Genomic DNA, 16,363 nt, shown 5'->3' with positions numbered 1-16,363 from the left:
CACAGCTTCAGGAAGCTTCCCACAGAAGGCTTCCTTCTGAAGAAACAGTTCCACACTCCATCCTGAGTCCGCTGAAAGTCAATGCTTTGTCCAAGATCACCAGTGTCCTCCCAAAGACAAGTTCTCTCCAGGAACCTAGTCCAGGACTAGGGTAAGGCAAGGCAGGCCCACACCCTCAGGGTCACGTGAGTACAGGGTTGGGATCCGAGTGTGCCTCCTTAAATTCGGTGCCTGAGGCACCTGGCTTGCCTGGCCACTACCAGCCCTGAGTCCCCAGCCCTTCTTCAGTGCCCATCTTTGGTGTTTGGCACTTCCCTCTCTGGAAATCTCTCACCATTACCTTCTATGGCACTGCCTTCTGGGGGTAGACATGTCTGCTTTCTGGCTCCTCTCCTTCCTTCTGGGCAAGAAGAATGGGATAGAGAAGTGGAGGGGAGAAAAGCATGGCAGGCAAGGAGAAGACCACGTGCGGAGGGGCTGTCGGGCCTGGCCGTGAACAAGCTGAGTGTGAGGGGTTAGTTGAAGAGCAAGAGGCAGGTGGGCAAAGTAGGTCTGGACCCCAAGGGAAGCAGTTGGAACAGGGAGATGTTCTCTCCCCTGACAGAGTCTCCTCTCCCATCCACTTCTTCCTTCCTCACCCCACTGGCCCAGCCAAAGTCAGCCTGATATTAGGGCCCTCACAGTAGCCTCCTTAGCCGTAGCTGCCTCCCATCTCTCTCTCCATGCCAGACTGTGCCCCAAGTCCAGCTCTGAACAGTTATGCTCAGTTATGGCATCTTCCATGTTCCCTCCACTAAGCCCAAACTCCTCACCCCCACTTCACCCCCAAGCCTCCAAGCAACAGTCCACCAAATGCTAATGCGCCCCTAAGCTATAGGGGACCTACCGCACTACTACTCCCTGAATTCGCCTCAGTTCCCTGCCCTGACTTGGCTCCCGGTCCTTTTTTCCTCCAGGCACCCTCACCGCTCACCCCAGTTCCACCAGTGGAATCGTTGCCCTGTAAACAGCACAGCCACTCTCCTCTCTTCGCGGGTCCTGCGTTCAGGCTAGCCAACGCCTGGAGCTGTTTGCAGATGTTGGAGAGTGCACTTCCTCTCTCTGCTCAGCCAGTATTTTCAATATGTCAATATTGCAAAAGCGAGGCCCTTGCCTCGTCCTCAGTGACGAGCCACAGGGTGGAAAGCAAACACCTGGCCTGCTGAGACCCACGCCTGCAGACAGGCTACACTGAACAGTGCGAATTCAGTAGGAAGCTTGTCGACCCCAGGAAAACTGCCCTCTCCACCATTTCTCGCTTCCCCTTTGCACCTAGCCCCGCCGTGGGCTCCAGCAGGCACTCCGTAAATACTAATTGAATTAATGAATGAGATCCTCCCACTGGGAGCACAGAACTAATTCCAGAAAAAGTCATTATGGGACGATTTCCATACAAAAATAATCTTCTTGCCTTTTCCATGTGAAGACGAACGACCCCTCCAATGATAAAAAATGTTCTAAAGCTGGATTGTCATGATGGTGGCACAACTCGGTACATTTACTAGAAGTCCTTAAATTTACACTTAATTTCATGAAATATAAATTGTACTCAGTAAAGTTGTTTTAAAAAACGCTATGTGAGTTCACGGTGGCGTGCCACATTCGGCTGAGTAATAAACTGAGTCATGAGCACATTCAACAACAAACACGTAACCCAGCCTGCAAGGTGTGGCTCTGACTTCAGGGTGAGCCCCCGTGGGTCGGCAGCAGCTGTCAGCGGTTGGGTCTGGGGAACCTCCCAGAGCAGTGTGGCTTGCTGGGGTGGGGAGAACACCAGGGTGGCCAGGCTTTGGGTGGTGTCAAATGAAATGATCCTACAGAACATTCCACAGGGGCCTCTTCAGTGGGTCAAGGGTAGAGAATCCGACCCAGATCAGAACTGCTCCCCTGAGGAAGAGTCCTCCGGCCTCAACTGCGGCTCACTCACACGGTACCCGTGAACTTCTTCCTCAGGAATTCCACAGTTCGTGATGTCACACTCAGCTGGGCTATTATTTAACTAATATTTGTCTCTCTCTGTACGCCATAGGCTATGTGAGGTCAAGGATCCAGCTCTTAGGCTCCCAGGGCCTATTACAGAAGCAAGCCCATGGTAGGGGGTCATTAAAGGGTTGACTGAGGGCACCTGGGTGGCTTAGTCAGTTAAGCAACTGCCTTTGCCTCAGGTCATGATGTCAGGGTCCTGGGATCCAGCCCCACCATCGGGCTCCCTTGCTCTGCCGGGAGCCTGCTTCTCCCTCTCCCTCTGCCTGCTGCTTCCCCTGCTCGTGCTCTTTCTCTCTGTCAAATACATAAATAAAATCTAAAAAAATAAAATATTAAAAAAAATAAAAAGTTGACTGAACGCTGAATGAGTGAATGGACACTCTTCACTGACTAAATTAGGACAAGGGACACACATCCGTTTTCTTTCAGGGCAGCACTGCCATGCAGCTGGATAGTTAAGACTGGAAAGGGCTCCATGGAGAGGAGAAGAAGGAACCAACATTCTCCAGGGCAATCACGACACTGTCCCCACTTAGCTTCATCACAATCTAGACATTAGATACGGTTATTCTCCTGTTTATAGATGGAAATGGAGTTTTTGCAACCAGCACCGGGGTCAGAAAAGCCAAGCTCTTTCCCAGTCATCTCTGGGGTGGCGAGTCCCTTCTGTCCAAGCTCAAGGTTATCACGGCACAGGCAGGTAGCTGAGAGTGTGAGGGCCAGTGAGGTGGGTGATTTGCCCCAGGTCAGGGCCTTGCCGTCATCCTCCTCCAGCCTCTGCCCACAGTATGCGTGAGCCAGTCCTGGGTGCACAGCAGGCTCACGGAACAGAATCATGTCTTCACAAGACCGTGGCACAGAGCCTGGGCCTCACTCATACCTGGACAGCAGCCCATGCCCAGTGCAGGCCTCCAAGGAACTCCCCTTTTCCCCTGGGAAAGCACTTCCCAGCTCTTCCATTTCCCACCTCATGAAGTGCTGACACCCCAGAGAACACCACGGCATGTCCTCCTGCCCCCCCCCCCCCATTTTCAAGAGAGCCTGAGGCCGCAGTTTCAGACAGCAAGGTGCGCACGGTACAAGATGCTACCTGCCCTCGCACAGAGATAGGAAGCACAATGACCATGAGGATGGATGTGGGTGTCAAACCATCTGGGTTCAAGTCCCAACTTACTCACCACGTACTGGCTAGGAGACATTCCAGGCCCTAGTTTCCCCATTTGTCAAGTTGGGTCTTAAGAGTACTTAAACTTTAGGGTTGTTGTGGGCATTAAATGAGTTCATACATAGAAAGCCCTCGGTCCCCGGCACAGAAGAAATGCTACAGAATTTTTAGCTACCATGATGATTTTTCCCAGCACATTATGGCTCTGTCTATAAAGGAAGGAACAGAAGATGCTGAGCATAGGGAAGGCCTGAGGCCATGGCAGATTCCCTTGGCATTTCAGGCCTCCAAACACTGAGAAAATAGCCATCCTGGCCTAACTCCAGAGGCTTCTTTATCTCAGCTGACACTAAGTACAGATGCTGGCATACTGGCACCAGGGAGGGACAGGGTGGAGAGAGAGAATTTACCCCACAGCACAGTAAAAACAAACAAACAAACAAAAAAAAACCACTCACAGGTTATTTGCTCATCTGTGGTAAAGGGAAAAAAAAAAAAAAAAAAACTTCCCTGGAAAAATACGCAGGTCTAGAAAATATCACTTTCCTGGAGCCACCCAGAACAATGAAGAAGGATCTCCTAGAACTGGCTAACTGGGTCAAAGGACAAAGAAGTCAGACTTCAGGGTAGCTGCAGAAATGCGGGGGGTGGGGAGGTGGGGGGTGGTTATCATCACAAGGTCCTCTTGCTTCTCACACTTAAAAGGCTGGGGTCTAGATTCATGCAGCCAGACCCGAAGGAGCACAAACGGTAAGTCACACAACCAGCCATCAGAGAAATGCAAATTAAGACCATAATGAGACACCACCGCCTACCTATCAGAACAGCTAACACGAAAATATGACCCCACCAAATGCTGGCAAGTAGATGGACAAAGTGGATCTCTCCCACTCCCACTTCCAGTGGGAGTATTCAATGGTACAGCTACTCTAAAAAACAGTTTGGCAGTTTCTTAAAAAGTTAAAACTACACTTGCCATACAACTCAGCAATTGCACGGCTGGGCATTTATCCCGGGAAAACAAAAATTTATGTCCGCACAAAAACCTGTACAAAATTGTTCATAGCGGCTTTATTTGTAATAGTCAAAAACTGGAAACAACCAAAACATCCTTCAAAAAAGGTGAATAGTGAAACTAATGCATCCATACCGTGAAATGCCACTCAACAACAAAAAAGAGCCAACTATTGATACATTCAACTACCTGGATGGACCCGAAGTGTACGATGATGACGGAAAACAAGCCAGTCTCAGAAGGTGCATATGGTAGGTCTCTATTTACAGAACATTCTCAAAATGACAAAATTATAGAGATGCAACACAGAAGGGAGGGGCAGCAGCAGTGTGACAATGAAAGGGTGGCGGGAGGGAGCTCTTTCTGGTGATGGAACAGTCGATCTCTGGATCGCAGTACTGGCTCTGCTAATCCACCCATGTGAGAAAATGACATAGAAATATACATTGTACCAATCTCACATTCCTGGCTTTGATACTGTACTATAATTATGTAAGAAGAAGCCATTGGAACAAACTAGACGAAGGATGCCCTGGACATCTCTGTACTATCTTTGCAAGTCCCAGTGAATCTACAACTGTTTCAAAATAAAACATGAGAAAAATAAAGAAGTGCACAGGCCATCAGCAGGGCAGCTGGGATTCCAGCCTACATCTTTCTCCAAAATCGTAGTCCTCCAATTAGATTACTATAATTTCACAGGCAGCATGGTATTGCAAACTGCCATGCCGCTGCACGTACAGACTTCTACCCAGGCTGCCCTCCCTCCACCTAGCTAACTTTTCATTTCCTTTACAACCCAATTCACATACCTTCACCTCCTAGAAGCTCCCCTGACAACCTGTGCTAAGATTACTGATCTTTCAGGGCACATGGGTGGCATAGTTGGTTGAGTGTCCAAGTCTTGGTTTTGGCTCAGGTCATGATCTCACAGTTGTGAGATCAAGCCCCGCATCCGGCTCCCCGCACAGAGTCTGCTTGGGATTCTCCCTCCCTCTGTGCCCCCCCTGCATGCTCTCTCATGCTCGCACACTCTCTCTCTCTCTCTCCAATAAATAAATAAATCTTAAAAAAAAAAAGAGTACTGATTTTTCTTTGTACTTCCCTGTACATATACATACTTTCTCAACTGAATTGTGATTATTAGTTTATGTGCCATTATCTCTCACCACATGCAAGCCTCGGAATTGGAAAATATATTTTCAAACTTCTCTGGTTAAGGACTTGTTTGTAGAATAGATAAAGAACCCAACTCAATCCGAAGAAGATAAATCTAATTTTTTAAATGAGCATTTCTTTAAGGAAATGCAAATAAATTCACAAGCGATCACCACAGACCTATTAAAATGCTAAAATTTACAAGGTTGACCATACCAAGGGTTGGCAAGGAGGAGGAGCAACTGGAACTCTCATTGAGTGCTGGGGACAATGTAAAATGGTACAACCACTCTAGAAAACAATTTGGCGGTTTCTTAAAATGTGAAACATAAACATAACATTTCTTAAAATGTGAAACCCCCACCATAGGACCTGGCCATTGTACTCTTAGGTGTTGAGGAAGGAAAAAGAATTCACTGGTCCCCACAAAAATTTTTTTTCACAAATGCTTACATTGGCTTTCTTTTAATAGCCAAAAATTGGGAACAACCCAAACATCTGTTAATAGATAAATGGATAAGCAGATAGTGGTATGTCCTTACAGTAGGGTGCTATTCAGCAATAAAGTAATAAACTACTTATCCACACAACAGGGATGAATGTCAGATAATTAAGGGGTATTCTTGTTGTGATGAGCACCAGGTCACATATGGAAGTGTTGAATCACTGTATTGTACACCTGAAACTAATATTACACTGCATGTTAACTAACTGAAATTTAAATACAAACTGTTAAAAAAATAAAAATTAAAAAATTAAAAATTATGCTGAGAGTAAGAAAAGCGTGTGCTGTATTATGCCATTTACATAAAGTTCTAGAAAATGCAAACTAGTCTCTAGTGATAGAAAGCAGATTAGGGTTTGCCTGGGCATGGGGGACAGGACATGGGACGCAGGATGGGAGGAGGGAAGGATAAAGTGATGGAGGAAACTTTGGGGGGGTAATGGTTATTTCACGAACTTGACTGCAGGGAGGATTTCATGAGTGTGTACACACATCAGAATTCATCAAGCTGTGAGGTTTCAGTATGTTGTCTGTCAATTAGACCTCAATACAGCTTATGAAAAAAAAATAATGGTGACCATTTGCTAGGCATCTGCTTTGTGAGAAGAGCATTATATAAATAATTATTAATCTTCACTCAAGGTAGGGGCTATTCAGCCCATTTTATATATGAGGAAACTGAGTCAGAAAGGCCAGGTAGTCGTGCAACTATGGTCAAGCAAGGCTCAAACCTAGTTCAAATGTCCTCAAAGCTGGGGCACTTGTCTGTGTATTGTGCAGTCTTCCAACAATGCTGAACTTCCAGTAAGAAGCCAGAAATGAGGGGCGCCTGGGTGGCTCAGTCGTTGAGCGTCTGACTTCGGCTCAGGGCGTGATCCTGGCGTTATGGGATCAAGCCCCGCATCAGGCTCCTCCACTGGGAGCCTGCTTCTTCCTCTCCCACTCTCCCTGCTTGTGTTCCCTCTCTCGCTGGCTGTCTCTCTGTCAAATAAATAAATAAATAAATAAATAAATAAATAAATAAATAAATAAATCTTTAAAAAAAAAGAAGAAGAAGAAGCCAGAAATGATACCCCATGGCTCAACAAGACCTCTAGGATGTGAACAGAGGAGGATGAAGGGCTGACATCATTGAGAGGACACCCTCTCCCTTCTGGGTTGCCATTGCCACAGATTCCTCCAACGGCCAAACCCAGCCCATCACAGGTTTTAGGCCAGATAGTCCAAGGCAGGAAGCGGACTGTACCTGCCTCTAGGAACACCCTTCCCTGTGCAGCTACTATGTTTGGTGGGAAGGACCCTGGCCAGACACTCAGGAGAACAGACTCTAGTTCCACTTGTGTCGGAGACAAGGCCCTTCCCCTTTCTGGGCCTCCATTTCCTTAGATGGAAGACGTGAAGGCCAACCAACCAGCTTTCCAAGGACCTCTTTCAGCCCTGATTCACATTCCGAGTGCCCCACTGAAGGGAGCTTTTCCTCCTTCTGAAGTTGATGGGTGCCAGAGAAGAAAAGGATTCTTGATTATCTAGAAAACCGTCCACCCCGCTCCCCCTCAACCCCAGCTCCCCAGTCAAAGACACTTGCCCTCCTTAGCAGTGCCAACCCAATCTCTCCCTCTGCCACTCTGCCTCCTCCCCCCAGCCCTACCCCTGCAACAATCTTCCAAAGACCCTGACCCACCATTTGCTGCTTTGCTCCCTCCTTAGCAGGGTGATCACTGGAAATTCTATTTTTAGGGCTCTGGGAGCCCTGGGACACACAGACAATTTCTCCCTTGGAATTCCTGGAGATGATGTATGGTTATGGGCTAATATATGTCGTGTACAGTCGCGATGTAGGAGCGCTCCTCCCCTTGTCCCTTGTCGTACCTGTATGCTCAGGGCTGAGCCAGAATCTCTTGCCCAAACAGGCCAGGATAGGTAGCCAGGTACACAATATCTATGAAGCTGAATTAAATCCTTCTTGACAGAGGAATAATCACTTACCCAAACATGGAGGAAAACCAAACAGATCCATTTCGGTATGTTCCCCTGGCAAGAGCACCGGGAGTCCAGAGGCCAAGAAGGCCTCTGCTTCCAGATGACTCAGAGACCTGGGGCCAGCAGCACCCCAGCTCCCCTCCCGGGGTGTCACATGAGTGAGGGGACTACGCTAAAGAAGTCTATGGATGCTCCCAGCTCTGACGCTATCTTACTATCGACTGAAGAGTCCTTGGCGTCTGAAAGGAACAGTGTGGCCTTTTGTGAAACTCCATGCACTGGCAGAGATGGACCGAGGTAGCCGGAGGGAAGGGACCCTGCTTGTCGGAACTGCATTCGGGAACCCCCCGCCATGGAGGTGCCGACCTGCTGTGAAGAACACCCACTAATTCTGAGAAGCTGTGGAGTCCCAGCCAGGCTCAGCTCACATCTCTGTTGCTTGTGGGCTGTGCCATCTTGGACAAGTCTCTTTACCTCTACAAGGGACTCCATTTCCACATCTGCCTCGTGAGAATAGAAAAACCTACCCTGGTAGGTCATTGCAGAGTTCAGTGAGATCCTGCAAGCAGAGCATAAAGCACAGTGCCTAGAGCCACGACTAAGCCCTCCCTACCCTTCCCTGCCCTTCCTCATACACACACCTAGAAGTCCTCAGAATTAGATCTGCCCAGCTGGTTTCACTGACCTGGAAAACCAAGCCCCTGATGAGGAAGGGGTCTTAATTCCAAGCACACCAGGGGACCACTGCCTGAAGCTCACTGGGGAGGGGGCAGCAGCTATGGGGAAGGGGTCTGGGAAGCGTGGAGGCAGGGCTGGTCACCACGTCCCCTTGCTGGTCACATACAAGGGCTCAGGGATCAGGAGAGTTCCTGAGCAGAGTCCCATCCCACCAGCCTCGTCCTCTGCCTGCCCAGGAGAGCGTACCTTCCTCCTCAGCCGCCAACAGTCACCAGCGGTGTGACCTGGCTTCTTAAAATGAGGGTGTGGGACCAACTGGCCCCTCTAGTCCTTTCCACCTTCATAATTTTCCTGAACTACAATTCTACAAGGTGAACCGGTGGTTAACTGATGCCCCCACCTTCTCCCCATCCCCTCCTCCACCATACATGAAGGGGGGCGGGGGACAGGGAGCCCAAGGACTCTGAAAATAGAGGGAGAAAGGCAGAGGCTGGGGCTCCATTATGCTAATTTAATTAGCTCTAATCTGCCCACAGCAGGGCCTTGGAGAAAGAGGCTTTTGTTTAAATTTCACATTTGGCAGGAAGTGCTCCTTCTCCTCCTCCCTCCTCCCTCCTCCCTCCTCTCACCCCCAGTGGAGTTTAAGAGTCAAAAGCTCTAATTTCAGTCCTGGCTCTCACATCTAGCAGTGCTGGGGCTTCCTTTTCACACTTCTTTGACCGACTCCTTGATTTTTCCAGGAAAGAAATATGCCCCAGATGTCTGTCAGTAAAAGGAGAGTTTTTATCTGCCCTTATAAAAGGGTGTCAGTAATTCACAGATTTCCCAAGAAGCGAGCTCCAAGGCGGGGAAAGGCCAGCTGACTTCTCTCCACTGATAAACCAAAAGTTTACCAATCAACTAAACCCCCTCCCGTGGGCCAGGAGCCTCACAACGGCCTTATGGGGTAATAAGAAGAGAAATCTCCCTCTTGTCCATCTATTCAACCAATGCTTATTGGTACCTACTCTTCACAGGGGAGGGGGGAGAGGGGTCTACAGGGGAGGTGACTTGCTTCTATGCCTCCCAAACTGTTGGCCGTACAAGCTGGTAATCTGAATTTCCAAAACCAAAAGGCCCTGGTTTGTAGCACTGGCTAATTTCTGTGCTGTAAACTTCCCCACCATGGCCAATTTCCGGCTGTCAACAATGTTTAACAAGCAGTTTGCAAAATTCCTGAATATTTAAAAATGGGCTCTCTGAGAGCCTCCCGGACTAGAAGCGAATTCTCCTGGCTCCTAATTGACGGTTCTTTCTGCCTCACCTCTCTACTTCCTGGCAGGAGGAGTCGATGTGCTATGGGGGCTGAAAGAGGAACCTTCCTGAAACCTACCTGAAGGATTGTTAACAGGGGTTGGATTTCAGGCATGTTTCATTCTCTTCCTTGTCCGTATTTTCCCAAACATCTTATGAACACATGTTACCTTTACCATCAGAACATACCTAGGTAATGAGTCATTTTTTTAGCGAGCTGAGTGGAATGTTTTGCAATAACCTCCCCACATAATTTCCATCATTCTGTCTCCCTTGGGCATGAGAAAGAGGGAGTTTCCTAAGAGCTCAAGTTCCCTGGCAGAACAGAGCAGGTGCACCTAAGTTCACCTGAATCTGGTGCTGTCTTACCTGGAGAATAAATTCATCCCCTTTGGAGTTCAAGTCTCACCAGCCATCGAGAAACTACAACTCCCTGTTAAGATTACAAAAGCCGTGCTCTGAAAAATCAAAGCCTCTTTGGCCATCAAATGACCTTGCCTCCCCATGGGCGGAGGTGGAAGCAGATGGTGAAAACAGCTGCTCCTTCTCCCTTGAGCCTTAGAGGAAAAGGTTTCCCAGGAAGAGGAGGCCTTCTGCCCTCTTCGCCCCCAAGCTGGGATTCAGGTGGTCTTACCTCAGTGCTGAGACAGAGGCCTGGCACCAGGGCTTGGGCCCGCTCAAGGAGGCCAGTTCATTTCAGCTGGGCTCCAGGATTTCACTGCTCCTGTCTGGGCCGCTCGCAGCAGAGCTCTGCACAACGGGCTCTACCTTGTCTGCAGAGAAAAAAAAAAAAAAAAAAAAACCACAGGCACACAATGAAAAGTTGTAGACAGAACACCAGAAGCCCGTATGTTAATTCATGCAGAAGGGTTAGCACCCTTCCTCCTCCCACGCCCCGCCCTGGTCACTCCTGACACTTCAGAGCCCCTTCCAGGAGGCCGGCCCCACCTGAAAGAGCCGGCAGCTTTCCCAGGACGCAAGCCGCCCATCTGTTCACCCAGACCTACCCTTTAGGGGCTACACAATTTCAGTGAGCTGGAGATGAAGCAAAGCAAACTCGACCACGGTCACTTAATCCTGCGCTACTTGCTGTTATCAGTAGAAAAGCAAGAAAAAGAAAACTACAGTTCTGGCCCCAAGTCTTGTGTTTAGATAAGGCTTAGGGATAGCTGATTCCAGTCAACAAATACATCACCCTTCCCCCGTCTCCCTTTGGCCGACAGTATATCGTGTGTAATGTTACAAATGTGAACTTAATTCCTAAATTTATTTGGAGAGCATTTTTAACGGAAACTAAATCTTCAACCCATGTATTGTTCTAGCTGTCTGGGTGGATGGCAATTGTTTTTAAAGTAACTGTTAGGCTTCCGAATGTCAAAGAAATTTATGTTCGATCTAGAAATTTTAGAAAATAGAGTTAAGTCAACAGAAGGAAAAAAATCACCTATTCTTCCCTCCCCAAGATAACTACAGATAACACACCCTTCCTGGTTTTATTTGGTGATCTGGAGTTTTTACAAAGATGCAATAAAGCGAGGCATGGGTTAGTGCCATGTCATCAGCGGTCTTCTGCAGGGACTACGTAACCTGCCCCTATGTGGCCGGAGCAGAACTGTCACCCTACCCCCCAAGGGCTGGCCATCGCCAATGTTTTTGTTAATTACACAAAGTCCTTAAAACTAAATCCTTGGGGAAATCCATGGTTATTTCCTTAAGACCTAGGCAAAGAGTTTCTAAATGTCTCAGTCTTGGCCTGCTGCCTCCAGGACTCCTGTGCCATATAAACTGCTCCAGGCGCTGGCGAGAGGCGCCGGGGCCTCTGCCGCTCCTCCCCTCGGCCCCGCCCCTCCCCTGCCCACATCCCCGCTCACCCCGTGTAACATTTCCAGGGCAAACGAGCGCGCAGTGCCAGCTGTCTGGGTTGTCACCGGTGTTCACATTCAGCTCAGCCCTAGTATAAGACCTGATGACTCCATGAGTTCCCCTAATCACGCTTGGGGAGCAGGTGCGGGAGAAGGAACTGGAAGGAGGAAAAGGTGAGAAATGCCCTGCAGAACAGAGAGGAGTGGTAACACACAAGTGTGGCGTCCAGGAGGAAGAGACCCTGAGATGCCATGAGAAACAAGAGTCAGGCCACGAGAGTGCAGACGCTGAGAGGAAGTACGACCAGATGAAAGCGAAGATGAAGTGAGCCACTGAGGGGGTGGAAATGTCACGGTCTTGCAAAGATTCAGGGTAAGCAGAGCAAAGGACAAAGGCATCAGGTGACAGGGGAAAATAAAAAGTCACCTGCAGCATTTGGGCACTTTGCTGCTGTCTACAATTAATGCCGACAAGACACAAGGAGCCAAAGTCACAGTGGTGCAGAGACTGGGTCAGGCTGGGAAGAGATAGCTCCGTGAAGTGCTGGTGGCCACCTGGGAGCATGCCGGTAACCAGCCTTCCCCAGGGAACAGGCGCAAGGTGCTCCTGGGGTTGGGGGAACTAGACTCACTTGCCCCCTTAACAGGAGGGAGGCCCCCTCTCTCCATCTCTCTCTAGCTAGCCTCCCTTATCCCTCCTTTTGCTCCAGGCCAAACCTTCAGTGAGACATGGGTAGTTCACCACATAATCTTTCTAAAGACTTCATGGATTTCTGTGGCCCTGTGACTCAGGCAAAGACTCTGGGAAGCCAAGCCTCATGCCCCTTCCCAGCTGACCACTTCCACCCTATGCACCCTCCACTCCAGCTGCAGGAATCTGCAGACCACTGAGGGAATGTGGGGTTCTATTCGTGCTTTTTAAACCCTTTGGTAGATGGCTTGCAGACCTCTACTATGACTCCAATAGACAAGTCATTCTACCTGTCTCCCTCCTACCCAACCCATACTCACACCTGGGCCTCCCCTGATGGACAAAGGGTGGAACTTGGACTTAAAAGCAACTCACCTAAATAAGGCAGCTGGACCAGTCAGATACTTTCAAAATTACAACTATGAAAAAAGTCAGCTAGTGGTGGACCCTCGAGTTTCAAGGGAAGGTAGCAGGGGCGCTAGAAGAAGGAATGCCAGGCACGAAACCAAGTGATGGGGCCACAGGGCCCTGCAGAAGGAGAGGAAGCTGGCCCACAAAGAGAACAAGGCAGAGGCCCAGGGAGAGGCAGACAGGAAACTGTGCAGCCCCAGAAAGAGCAGATGCTTGGTGATGGTCTAGAAACTGCAAAGTTCATCTGTACTTCCTTGTTTTTCTTCCTATAAGCATCCCCTGCATCCCTTCTAGAAACCCCTGAAGAGCTAGGTTTAGAGCAGCTCTGGGGTCCCAGCTGTCTCCAGCTCACTGAAGTCTTCCAGGGCCAGGACTGAGAGCAGAGGAGCTCTCCCACCATCACCCAGTGCACGGCTTTGTGGTTGGGCTTTGGCCATCCATTGTGGCTGCTCAAAACCCTTTTTTTTTAACTTCCTTCCCAAGTTTATGGCTGGATTTTTGACAGATGAGGCAATTTGACAGGACAGTCTTGGGTTGCAAGTACAACTTGTACTTTGCAGAAACATGAGAAATAAACAATAACAGAACAGTAATAACAGACGGTAGATTTTTCTATTATACAGTTTTGCTATTAAGTGGCTTATTCCTACTCCTCCTAATACCCCACCGGTGTGACCCATTCAGTTGACCCTTTGCATTCCCTTCCCCCCGAGCCACCTACATATCATGTGCTTCCTTGCAGTTTTAATACAGCACCCACTGAACTGATGGCCCCCTGTAATCTGTGTGTCTTCTGCTCCCTGACGCCCCTCCAATTCCACAAGGGTCACTGGCTTGCCATCTGGATTTGGCTTCACCACTTGTCTCCCGCAGTCTAACCAACCAAAGTTCTACTCTATGCCTTCCTCATGATTGGGACCTGTTCTCTGCCCCATCACTTCCTGCCCTCGCTCCTGCCCGCACGGAGCCCTCACCTGACAGCCCCCGGCACCTCCTAGCTAAGGCCTTCTGTCAGCCCCCGAAGCATTAGAAGAAGACACTAAGGAGGAAAGCAGATAAATGAGAGGCTGCCTTGGCCTCATTAGCTCCCTCACGCCTCATGTAGGTGTTTCCTTCAGATATCCAAGGGTGGGCGCTGACCACAGACCACAGCCGGCATTTAGAAAGCCCACCAAGAACCAAAGAACCCAAAGAAGTTCATAAAATGAGCCAAGCACATACACATAAGAATTTCATGGCTCAGCATCCCCTGATGTAATCATCCCCCAAACAAGGACCATTACTGATGGGCTTGGTTTTGAGTCAGAGAATGGGTCAGCCTATCCCCAGGGGTACGGCTCGGGCCCCAGGTCCCTGGCTTAAATGAACGGTCGGCATAAGGCACACAGGAGCCTTGGGGTAAAAGATAACCCTGTTAGCCCTGATTCCATTATTCCACATTATCTGGAATGTGAGCGGCTGCTGATGGTTTGGATATGGAAGCTAAATTAGCTAAGAGCTTTTATCGATCTTTGTACATAAAACTTTCCAGGGTCTGGGTCTCTACAAATTTGCTGAGCTCTACAGTCCAATCAGAAGATACTGCACCCAAAATACGATAAAAATTTCTGCTAAAATCAGAAGACTTCCTGGATTATTTCTGCTTTCCCCTTCCTTCCAAGCTCTTGTTTCTTCTGGAAGGTTCATCTGTAGGGCCCAGACCCAACATTAAAGGGCTTCTGTACCAGACCAAGGGCTAACCGCAATGTTCCTTTTTTTTTTTTTTTTTAATTTAAATGTTTTTGGCAACTACTGTGTGCTAGGCACTTAATATACTAAATTATTCATTTATTCCCCATACAATCCTATGAGGCAAGGAGTGTTTTCTCCATTTTCAGACAAGGGAAAGGGCCTAAGTAAGTAGCCAGGGCCCAAAGCTGGGAAGTGACGAAGCCAGAATTCTACACGCTGGCCTGTCTCCCCAAGGCCTTCTTCCCCCACTGTTAGGACAGAGCTCCGCCAAGCTCTCTCAAAAAAAGCTGAAATTAAAGAGGAGTTCAACACTGAATACACGGGCTCTGACAAGAAGTGGTGTAAAGAATTTATTTCCAGAGAACCAGAAAAAGGAAGCTCTTCTGCCACCGCCGTATGCAAAACACCCAAAGAAAGGAACTCCTGCTTTCTTTGACTGTGCTGTTAACATGTTGTCGGGAGCAAACAGTCCCTCAGTTTCCACTGGGCCTATTCGAGCTGCCGATCTGGACATACACAGAGACACATAAGCCCTTTCTCCACACACATGATTTCAGGCCTTGCCCCAGTCCTGCAGACCCCTAATCTCTGCCACCCAAATGCAATGACTTTTGGCTCTTGGATTTAATTCTAGAATGATCTCCATGTATCTAAATACCATACTTATATGGCTTTTTTTTCAATGTTACCTATTTCCTACTTCCATACCTCCTACTATGGAAAATGAGAATTTCGCTTGCTTTTACCACCATCCCACATACGACTTCTACTTCTCCTAATATAGTTACACCATCTTTTTTCCTATTAAGTCTACACTAGGTGTACATTATGATGACCAGATAAGTGATTGCTCACAGCCAAGCTCTGTGGTGTGCTATGGTTCCTTCACTCCTTCATTGTCATTTCTGGAGTCCAGTAGTATCTCTCTTGTTTATTTGCTTCAACTTCTATATACCTATCACTAATTTAGCCCTCACCTTTCCAACTTTTTTTTTTCCCCTTGAAGCTCTCCCTTCTGGAATCTTCTGTCCTCCTACTCCAACCTGAGCTTGTTGCTCCCTGGGCTTAAAGGAAGACTCCTTTTCTTCTGTCTTAATTTACGCCACTCCTCCCAATTTTGAAGGAACATATCTAGAGTAGCTTCCTCAGAAAGGGTGTACGGGAGGAACAGTAACTGAGATTTCTTATATCTCAAAATGCCATCATTTCCCTCACATTTGAGTAATAATTTATCTGAATATAAATTCTCAGTTGGAAATAAATCCCTCTCAGAACTTTAAAGGTATGGCTCCGTTGCATTCTAGCTTCCAGTGCTGCCGTTGAATCAGATTTTTTTTTCTTCTATGTAATCAGTTTAGGGTTTTTTTTTTTCCTTGTGTCTTCAAGCTTTGCTCCTGGTTTGTACGGGGTTTTTTCCACAACGATGTGCTTTGGTGTGTGTGTTTTTTCATTCATAGCACTGAGTACTCAAGTGAGGTTTTTCATCTAGAAACCTGTGCTCCTCAGTTCTCAGAATTTTACTTGTATTATTTCTTTGATAAATCTTCCCCTCCATTGTCTCTATTCTCTTTTTTTTTGTTCATCCTCCTATTCAGATGTTGAACTTCTTAGAATGATCTTTCTTATTTTTCACTGCATAGCTCCCCCTCCTCCCCCTTTTTTGGGGGGGGGTTCTTTTCTTTTTTTTTTTTTTAAGATTTTATTTATTTATTTGACAGAGACAGCCAGCGAGAGAGGGAACACAAGCAGGGGGAGTGGGAGAGGAAGAAGCAGGCTCCCAGCAGAGGAGCCTGATGTGGGGCTCGATCCCATAACGCTGGGATCACGCCCTGAGCCGAAGGCAGATGCT

General features: G+C 48.1%; 1 protein-coding gene across 13 annotated transcripts in view; it reads right to left on the bottom strand.

The window, feature by feature from the left end:
- The window catches only part of ST6GAL1 (ST6 beta-galactoside alpha-2,6-sialyltransferase 1), a 170,531-nt gene that overhangs the window by 78,025 nt on the left and 76,143 nt on the right, over nucleotides 1-16,363 (bottom strand). For 12 of the 13 annotated variants that reach the window (XM_048214724.2, XM_057306918.1, XM_057306920.1 and 9 more), the window contains one exon: nucleotides 10,454-10,592. The gene's annotated coding sequence lies outside the window, so the exon portion shown is untranslated. Of the gene's footprint in view, nucleotides 1-10,453; nucleotides 10,593-10,826; nucleotides 10,847-16,363 lie in introns of those variants that run through there. The other variant, XM_048214726.2, reaches the window with a different exon arrangement.

This window comes from Ursus arctos, unplaced genomic scaffold, assembly GCF_023065955.2.
Source record: "Ursus arctos isolate Adak ecotype North America unplaced genomic scaffold, UrsArc2.0 scaffold_4, whole genome shotgun sequence".
NCBI classification, from domain to species: Eukaryota; Metazoa; Chordata; class Mammalia; order Carnivora; family Ursidae; genus Ursus; species Ursus arctos.
This window is presented reverse-complemented; position numbering and strand designations above follow the sequence as displayed.